We start from the raw sequence: 10,000 nt of genomic DNA on the forward strand, positions 1-10,000 counted from the left end.
GTGCCAGACCTGGAGAAGCTGCAGAGGCAGCGAAAGGCTGGGATTGATAGAGGCACGAGCCACTGATGACTGTGGGTAGGTAAGAAAAGTGTAGCATTGCGTGCAGGCTCTCGGCAAGAAATCGCCCGAAATATTATATATCTTTATCTGTCTGCAGCCCCGGGCTTCCAGCTCGCACGCCTCCCTGCCGCCCCAACCCGACGCCCCTGAGCCAACCCGCCCTTAGGGCGAGTTTCCTTTCTCAGAGGAGATCTTGATGTGCAGTTATCTATCAGCTTGTAGAGATCATCCGTTGTTACAGAATCGGTCTACCCCGGCGAGGAGTTTCAGACCTTATGGACTCTGGGGCTTAAGGTCGGGTTTGGCTTGCCCGAAGCCCCGATTGAGATGTTGTAGCCGGGAATGCCTGGCAAGCGATTCCCGTCCTTATGTCCCGGGTTGCATAAGGGCGTTTCTTGCGTCTAACCCCGGACCCAGAGACAGCTCCTGCATCACTCCGGATATACGATTCCTGCCTCTTCTTGCAACACGCATAGCGCCCATTGTCCCGCACGCCCACCCGTTTTACAGGCGTGGGGGCGGGGCCAGGGGGAAATGGGCCTTGCGGCGGGCGGACATAAGGCGGAATGGGCGTGCCGCCCGTTCTGCCCCCGTAACGTGATCGCGCCCGGACCAGGTGGCCCTGTTCCCGTCATCACTCAATGTGCCTATCGTCCCGTCCCGTCGCCGCCCGCCCGCCCGCCCGCCCGCGCGCCCGAACGCCCACATAGAGCCAGGCAGCCAAGCCGTGTGCGTTTCCTCCCCCCAACCCCTAACCCCCACCGAGGTTTTCATACTAAACCTCGGGGTAGTTGAATAGATTGTACGTAGTGAGATATTTGCAAGTCATGTTGATATTGCCTTCCCCCCCCCCAACCCTCACCTGACTTTTTGGGGGGTTATTCATATAACAGACTCTGGTGAGGAGGTTGTTTAGTTAGGTTAGGTTGGGTCAGATTAGGTTAGGTTGGGTCAGGTTAGGGTTGGGTAGAGCTAGGTTGGGTCAAGCTAGGTTAGGTTGGGTCAGGCTAGGTTAGGTTGGGTCAGGCTAGGTTAGGTCGGGTCAGACTAGGTTAGGTCGGGTCAGACTAGGCTAGGTCAGGTTAAGTCAGCTTAAATTGGGTTTAGTAAGGTCACGTTAAATTACGTTAAACTAAGTTAAGCTCGGTTATATATGAAAGGAGACCATGGGAAACAAATCAAAACATAACTGAATTGTAGTGTGGATAGTTACGTAGCTTTGGGGGTGATCGTCTCGGAAGGAAATAGTTTATGGGGGGATAGTTCATATGATCCTACTATCAGAACTATCCCTAATTAGGTTTCGACGCATCTTGTGACTCATCTGTGCACTTTAGGGGGGAAGGGGGACTTAAATGACACCCCTACGGCCCAGAACCACGCATCGCTCTTTCATGGATGGAAAGTAATATTCACTCAGAAGAACGTTTGTAATTTTCATTTTATTTTTATTTTTATTTATTGATTTTTATTGTTATTTAATTTATCAATCTACGTATTCATTTATTATTGTTATTTGATTTATCAATTTATTTGTTTATTCACGTACTCATTTATTATTTAATTGATTAATTTATTTGTTTACGTATTTATTTATTATTATTTTATAAATTTATTTGTTTATTTAATTGTTTATTTTTGTCTATCCCTTTATGTAATTATGTATTTGTTTATTTATTTACTTGGTTTTTTTTTTCCCTCTGGTTTGGTAATCTTAAATTTCTCTTTCGCCATTTCTACGACTCCAAGGGACAGAAGCGCTGGTTAGAACACAAGAACATAAGAATGAAGGAGACTGCAAGAGACCATAAGGCTTACACTAAGCAGTTCCATGTCTATTACCACCTGTCGTCCCCATCCATAAAATTGTCTAATTTTTTCTTAAAACGACTGATAGTGTCAGCGCTCACTACATAGTTACTAAGTCTATTTTAGGCAACGAAATACAATTTCTAGTTTACTAGGAGGGAGGGGGGGTGTTCCGGGCGGGGGGAGTGGTGTTTTTGACTTCAGCCTTGGGTGATAAGTTTCAGCGTGGAGTAAGGCTGCGTCTAGGCATCATTCAGGGAACTAGGAAGGGGGGGGGCGTGGAGGGAAGAGGGGGGCGTGGAGGGAAGGGGGAGCGTGGAGGGAAGAGGGGAGCGTGGAGGGAAGGGGGGGCGTGGAGGGAAGGTGGAGTGTGGAGGGAAGGGGGCGTGGAGGGAAGGGGGAGTGTGGAGGGAAGGGGGCGTGGAGGGAAGGAGGGAGTGTGGAGGGAAGGGGGAGCGTGGAGGGGAGATGTGGAGATGGGAAGGAGGGTTGGAAGGAAGGGGGTATTGGGGGAAGGGGCAGAGATGGAAAGGGGTGACGTCGCGAGTTGGGGGGATTAGAGGTATGAGGATAGGAAGGGCTGGGGGGGGAGAAATCTGTTAGGGGGGTAAGGATAAGGAGGTACGAGGGGGGAAGGGTTGGGAGAATGGGATTCGAGAGGGAAGGGGAGAAGGCGTAAGGGGTAAGGGGGGGAGATGAGGTTTGATGGGGGAGGTTATGGGGGGTGAAGGAAAGGGGGAGGGAGTACGAGAGGGGGAGAAGAAAGATGGAGTGTGTTGTAGAGGGGAGAGAGAGGGGAGTTTGGGGCGATGCCAGGTAGCAGAGGCTGTGATGCAATTAGTGAGGGGTAATCAGGTCACACGTTTTCCTTATGACGCAGACGCCAACTACTACTTCATCGTACAGGCTCGACAGTCCTCCTCCTCCTTCTTCTCCACTCACGTCTGTCCTGCACCGAATCCTTTGTTTCCTTACAATCCTCTATGCTTCTGTCTCTTTCTCACTCTTTCTCTCTCTCTTTCTGTCTCTATCACTCTTTCTCTTTCTCTCTCTCTCCCTTTCTATTTCTTTATCTCCTTTTTCTCTCTCTTCTCTCTCTCTCTTTCTGTCTCCATCACTCTTTCTTCCTCTCTCTACCTTTCTATTTCTTTCTCTCCTTTTCTCTCTCTACTCTCTCTCTTTCCCTCTTTCTATTTCTATTTCTCTTTCTCTCTCCCTCCCTCCTTCTCTCCCTCTCTCTCTCCCCCTCTCTCTCCCCCTCTCTCTCCCCCTCTCTCTCCCCCTCTCTCTCCCCCTCTCCCCCTCTCCCCCTCCCATGTTTTCTGTATCCTAACCAACTCTTTTCCCTACAGCTCTTTTTGCCCCATTCTCCCAACATGTCCAGACTACTTCGGCAAGGCTCCGGCTACGATCTCCACACATGTTTTTATGTTTTTACTGTGTGTTCTAGATGAGTATCTTGTCCATTTTCCTCACTCCAGAACGCATTTCTCAAGCAGTTTAACTCCGACTTATTCGCCCTCGATCCTTGGAGCGATATTGGCGTCCATGAATCAAGGTCTTAGGAGGTTATCATACTGGGCATTTTTTCCTCCAACATTTTACCTTCAACCTTCATTTGAATAATTAGAACATGACTTCGCTTACTGAAATCTATTCTTCTCTAAGAATATTTCGAGTTTGTCTAACATTGGTATAGGTTTACAATCTCTTAGTTCATTATCCAGCTTTGTTATATATGGCGGAAAGATAATTTGATATTTGGAGATTTGAAAAATGAAATATTGTAACCTAAGTCGTTTTTTAACTCAAACGAACTCTCGACTGTCGGCGCTGGCGAGGCTTCGTGGAAGCCCAGTGTGATAGCCCCCTTTATATAGTGGGACTGAATCTACTCCAATCTCAATCATCTTCGCATGTGAAGAATTCTTTCTCCTCAAAATTTAGTCTTAAAATCTTCGATCTGATCTTACTTTTTTTTTCTGACATATTTGTATATTCCTCTCTCTCTCTCTCTCTCTCTCTCTCTCTCTCTCTCTCTCTCTCTCTCTCTCTCTCTCTCTCTCTCTTCTCTATCTCTCTATCTCTCTCTCTCTCTCTCTCTCTCTCTCTCTCTCTCTCTCTCTCTCTCTCTCTCTCTCTCTCTCTCTCTCTCTCTCTCTCTCTCTCTCTCTCTCTCTCTCTCTCTCTCTCTCTCTCTCTCTCTCTCTCTCTCTCTCATCTTTTCGATAACGTTTTTGCTACTTTTTATGTAAAGAAATGATAGTTGTTAATATGAATTATAGGAATATAAATTATGTGCGCCTTTCATCGGATTTAAAGTTAATTATAGATTTATTTATTTATGTCCGTCGATCTTCCAGTATCGTCACTTCTGTGATGGTTTTATCTGTTTATCTAATCCACGTATTTATCTGCAAAGGTACTAAACGTTCTAAAGCTACCGATGTTATTATGTAAAAAGAATAGTCGTAAAAATACACGTTTTTATATAGTATCCATGACTTTATCTTTAAAAACTGAACTGTATGTGTGTGTGTGTGTGTGTGTGTGTGTGTGTGTGTGTGTGTGTGTGTGTGTGTGTGTGTGTGTGTGTGTGTGTGTGTGTGTGTGTGTGTGTGTGTGTGTGTGTGTGTGTGTGTGTGTGTGTGTGTGTGTGTGTCTCATGCAATCAGTTCGGCGGGAGCTTTCTTCCATATAAGGACTGAAAGGTGATGTCATTCTTTCTGAGTGATTACCAACCCCCCTATCCCCCCCCCAATCTCCCCCCATTCCCCCTCCTCCCCCCACCTTTGCTCTGGGCATTACTTGCGCCTTTTACCATTGTCTGCATCTTCATCACTTCGATTACAGGCTCCCGTCGCCGCCTCCTCCTCCTCCTCCCCTCCTCCTTTTCCTCTTCCTCCTCCTCCCCTCCTCCTTTTCCTCCTCCTCCCCTCCTCCTTTTCCTCCTCCTTCTTTCCCTCCTCCTCTTCCTCCTCCCCTCTTCCTCCTCCTCCCCTCCTCTTCCTCCCCTCCTCTTCCTCCCCTCCTCACCTCCTCCTCACCTCCTCCTCCTCCCCACCTCCTCCCCTCCTCCCCACCTCCTCCTCCCCACCTCCTCCCCTCCTCCTCTTTCTCTCCCCTCCTCTTTCTCCCCTCCTCCTCACCTGCTCCTCTTCCTCTTCTTCCTCTTCATCTTCCTCCTCCCCTCCTCCTCCTCTTCCTCGTCTCCCTCCCCTCTGTCCCCTCCTCATCCTCTTCAGTCTCTTCCTTCTCTTCTTCCTTTTCCACCTCATCCAATTCCTTCTCCTCTTCATCATCATCATCCTCTTCCTCTTCATCCTCCTCCTCCGCTTCCTCCTCTTTCTTTCCCATTTCTTCCCCTCCCTCCTCCAACCCTTCCTCCACTCCCGAATCCTTTTCCTCCTTCCTCTAACTCTACCCTTCACACCTCCTCCACATTCTCATAATCATCATCACTATCCTCATAATGGTATCCATCACCATCAGTCATCACTATCATTCAAATACCATCGTTGTTATCATCATCATCATCATCACCATCATCATTATCACCACCACCATCATCACTATCCTCATAATGGTATCCATCACAATCAGTCATCACTATCATTCATCACCATCGTCGTCACCGTCGTCATCATCATCATCATCATCATCATCATCATCATCATCATCATCTTCGTTATCATCGTCATCATTGTCATCATCGTCATCGTCATCATCATCATCATCATCATCATCATCATCATCATCATCATCTTCGTTATCATCGTCATCATTGTCATCATCGTCATCGTCATCACCGTCGTCGTCATCATCATTATCTTCATCGTCGTCATCGTAATCATCGTCATCATGGTCATCGTTGTCGTCATCGTCATCGTCACTACCACTGACCACAATCGCCGCTATTACCGTCCCCATCACCATCGCCACACAATGGCCAGCATTTATCACCATTATCATCATCATCACGATGAGCTACGAATGAGTCGGTCACGTGGATTGGCAGAGTGATTAGGACCAATCGTTCGTGTGGTAATGTCAACCTTATCGCTGATGGCTACCGGGCGAGGGGGGGAGGGGGGAGGGGGGGAGTGGATAGGGGGAAGGACCAAAAGGGGGAAAGCTGAGAGGGGAGAGATGAAGGTCTTCGAGGGCAGAAGAGGGGAATTGAGATTTGTAAACACTGAGGAGGAAAAGGAAGTTTCGAAGAAGGAAGAAAAAAAGAAGAAATTAAGGATATTAGGGAAGGAGGGGTGGGTAGATTACCTGGGGGGGAAGTTCTTGGGGTGAGTGCAGGAGAGGGAGGGGAGGAAGAGGAAGTTCCTGATTAGGGATATAAGAGGAAGGAAGAGTGAGGGGAGGAAGAGGGGAAGTTTGGTGAATTAAGTTACAAGAGGAAGGAAGAGGGAGGAAGAGGAAGTTTCGTGAATTAAGATGGAAGAGGAAGGAAGAGTGAGGGTAGGAAGAAGGTCGTAAGTTGATGGACGAGAACAAGGAGGTAGTGGAGATAGAAGTTGAAGTTGAGGAATGGAAAGGCAGTGTGTTAGAATGTAAAGAGAACGAATGAGGAGGAGAGGAAGAGGAAGAGGAAGAGGGAGGAGGAGTTCGTAAAGGAAGACATGGAAGAACAAAAGAACGGAGACGCAGAGAACGCTGATGAAGAGGTCCTCCTTCGAGGAAGTTCTTGAAAAGAAATCTTATCGAAGAGGAGGACGACGGCGAAGAAAATGTCGAAGACAAAGAGAGAGAGAGAGAGAGAGAGAGAGAGAGAGAGAGAGAGAGAGAGAGAGAGAGAGAGAGAGAGAGAGAGAGAGAGAGAGAGAGAGAGAGGGGAAGAAGAGAGAGGGAAGTACACGCTGACAGTCATAGACGGGGATATTGACAGAAACCTACAAGGATTGTTACGGACGAAGAAGATAATACTATATTAGGGTAGTTAGACGGATCTACTGTGTGTGTGTGTGTGTGTGTGTCACGGGGGTGAATAGAATCGCCTGGCGGCAACAAGAACGAAAGGTAAAAGTGCCACCCGGTACGGAAGGGGGGGGAGGGGGAATCTAGGATCAGAGAATTTTAGACGGGAGCTCATGGCGAAGGGAATGGATGGAAACAGACGGAAGTGGTAATAATTCAATATGAGAGGCGAGACGAGCCAGGCATAGACAGATAGACGGGCAGACGTAGACACAGTCAGATACAGACAGGTACGAAGACAAACAGACCCAGACAGACACACAAGACACACAGACCGACAGATACACAGACAGATACAGACACAGATACACAGGCAGACAGACACACAGGCAGACAGAGAGAGACACATAGGCAGACAGACTGACACACAGGCAGACAGACATACACAGGCAGACAGACACACAGACAGGCAGATACATAGACAGGGAGACAGACAGACGGGCAGAAAACAGAAGATAGACGCTCAGGGACGGATTTAGTCAGGGGGAGTGGTGGGGGTTGAAGTAGGAGACCTTAGAGCTTAGACTCTTAAGACGAAGTCAACAAAGACGATGATATCGACAACGAAGGAAACACCTCAAGTTGAAGACGCGAGCGGCGAGGAGGAGGAGGAGGAGGAGGAAGAGGAGGAGGAGGAGGAGGAGATGGAGGAGGAAGAGGAGATGGAGGAGGAGGAGGAGGAGGAGGAGGAAGAAGAGCGTTGCTGGTGCCCGGGTTCGAGTTACCAAGGGGATTATGGAGCGGGTTCCAATAATGTTCCTGGGGCCGGGGGAGGGGGTTGGGGGGCTCTTGTCCGGGGATCTCCCCCGGGGGAGAATGAAAGGTGGGGAGACTACTACGCTAGGAGGCGCTGAGTAGTTGCGGCCGAAGTCGTCACCTTTGCGCTTTAGGTGGTGAGGAGTCACTGCTGGCGATCGGAGAGTAGTGCGGGATTCGAACCCATAATTGAGTGCCCCCGGGGTAAATGTTGTGGAACGAGGGAGCCAAGCCATACAGCTCCGAGGGGCAATGCGCGGGTTCCCTGCTGAAGAAGGCAACAGATCCTCTTGCAGAGCTCCTCTGAAATTATCATTTCATTTATTTATTTTTTTATTTTTTTTATTTTATTTCTTATCTTTTATTTCTTATCTTTTATTTTGTATCTATTTATTTATCTTTTATTTTTTATTTTAATATTATTATTTTTATTTATTTATTTTTGTGGGAGGCTAACCAAGGACATAAAGGAACTTTGTAACAAAAAATATATATATATATATATATTCTGACGTCAACCAAAATAAAGTCAAACAAGTTAGATTACTTCAGAGGATGTACGAGGTACGATGGAGGAGGTAAGGAGGTAGATGGGGGGACATGGGGGGAGGTAATAATGGGGGGCCCTGGCGTGTCACGGCCGCGTTAGGCTGAGAACGGGGGGGCCAATCTTCGATCTCGTTAGCGCTTGATTTATCTCTTTTGTTTGCAAATGCGCCTCTCCGTTCCACATCCGAAGCCATAATTAGTGTTGATAATAACGAAAGCGGAGAGTTTCTGGCAACGTAAAAAAAAAATAATAATAATAATAATAATAAAAGGCAAAAAAATTAATAGGTAAAAATAATAAGAAAAAATTAATAAGTAAAAATTTAAGTAGAAATTTAATAAGTAAAAATTTAATAAATAAAAATTTAATAAGTACAAATTTAATAAGTACAAATTTAATAAGTGAAATTTTAACAAGTAAAGATTTGATAAGTAAAAATTAATAAGTAAAAATTTAATAGGTAAAAATAATAAGAAAAAATTGATAAGTAAAAATTTAATAAGTAAAAATTTAATAAGTAAAAATTTAATAAGTAAAAATTTAATAAGTAAAAAATTGATAGGTAGAAAAATGAGTAAAAAAAATAATAAATGAAAAAAATAAAGAAATAGAAAATTGGTAGAAATTAATTAGATAAAATAGAATTAATCTCTTGTTGGATCTCTGTAGACATATAGATAGATAAATAGATTATGAAAATAGAATGGTTACATGAATAGAATTGTAATTCGGTGTGTTTCTTCATTATCATCATCGTCGTCATCATGATTATCGTAATCGTCATCACCACTACCAGCAAAAATGAAAGTCTCTATTTGTCGTCATTATCATCATCATCGTCATCATGATAATCATCATCACCACCACCACCATCGTCATCGTCATCGTCACCACCGGCAAAAAAGAAAGTGTCGTCACTATCATCATCGTCATGATTATCGCCATCGTCATCATCGCGACAGGCAAAAATGAAAGTGTCTCATTGTCGTCATTATTAGCATCATCATCATGGTTATCGTCATCATCACCATCACCAAGTGGAGAACATATCAAGAACCTCCCCCCTTCCCCCCTCCCACCCACTCCCGGATGGTCCCAGACGCTCTTGGGTAGTACAGAGTTCGGCAGCTTATCGCCTTCCGGGCGTCTCGTCCGCATCGTCATAGCAGTCGCGAATCCGTAGAACGCGAATCCGCGAATACGCGAATCCACGAGAACGGCTTCGCGAATCCTCGGGCAGGGTGATAGATTACGGCCGCGTTTGTTTAGAGCCGCGGAAAAACAAGAAAGTGTTTGAGGACACGACGCCCTGGCTCTCTCGTCTCTCGTGTTCCGCCGTTTGATTCGAGTCCTGATCGATGTGAATCTAAGCAGAGACGTCCTCTGTGTTTGTTTTCTCTGTTCCGCGTTGTTATAATTGCTAATGGCCGTGTTGTCCTAAACTTGGATTATAATTATTTGTGTTGCTACAAGTGAAGGCTACTTGTATTCGCGTGATGATAAATGACCTAAAAAGAGGACTTGGGGAGTTTGAGAAAGACATGCTGGCTTCATTATCTTCTTATGACAAATTGCCCCGAAATGCTACGAAAATTGCAAGATGTAAATGTCAGTGCGACCATTGTAAATAGAAATGTCTAAGCAAGCATTGTGAATGTTAATGACTTATGCAACTGAGGCGCTCCCCCTTGACAGTCTAAATGCATAAACTCTTAACGTGGCGGCACACTAGGCTAGCATGCTAGTTGCTTTTGCTACTTCGTTTGAGTAGAAGCTATTTCAGTTACAATATTCTAGATTTACGTAAGAACATCTTAACAATGTGTCTAACATTCGTAT

The 10,000-nt window shown here is 45.8% G+C and overlaps 1 protein-coding gene across 6 annotated transcripts in view; it reads left to right on the plus strand.

The window, feature by feature from the left end:
• Positions 1 to 10,000, plus strand: part of LOC143020683 (uncharacterized) — a 707,077-nt gene that overhangs the window by 323,954 nt on the left and 373,123 nt on the right. The window lies entirely within an intron of this gene.

Source organism: Oratosquilla oratoria, chromosome 40, assembly GCF_046742065.1.
Source record: "Oratosquilla oratoria isolate Oo_2021 chromosome 40, ASM4674206v1, whole genome shotgun sequence".
NCBI lineage: Eukaryota > Metazoa > Arthropoda > Malacostraca > Stomatopoda > Squillidae > Oratosquilla > Oratosquilla oratoria.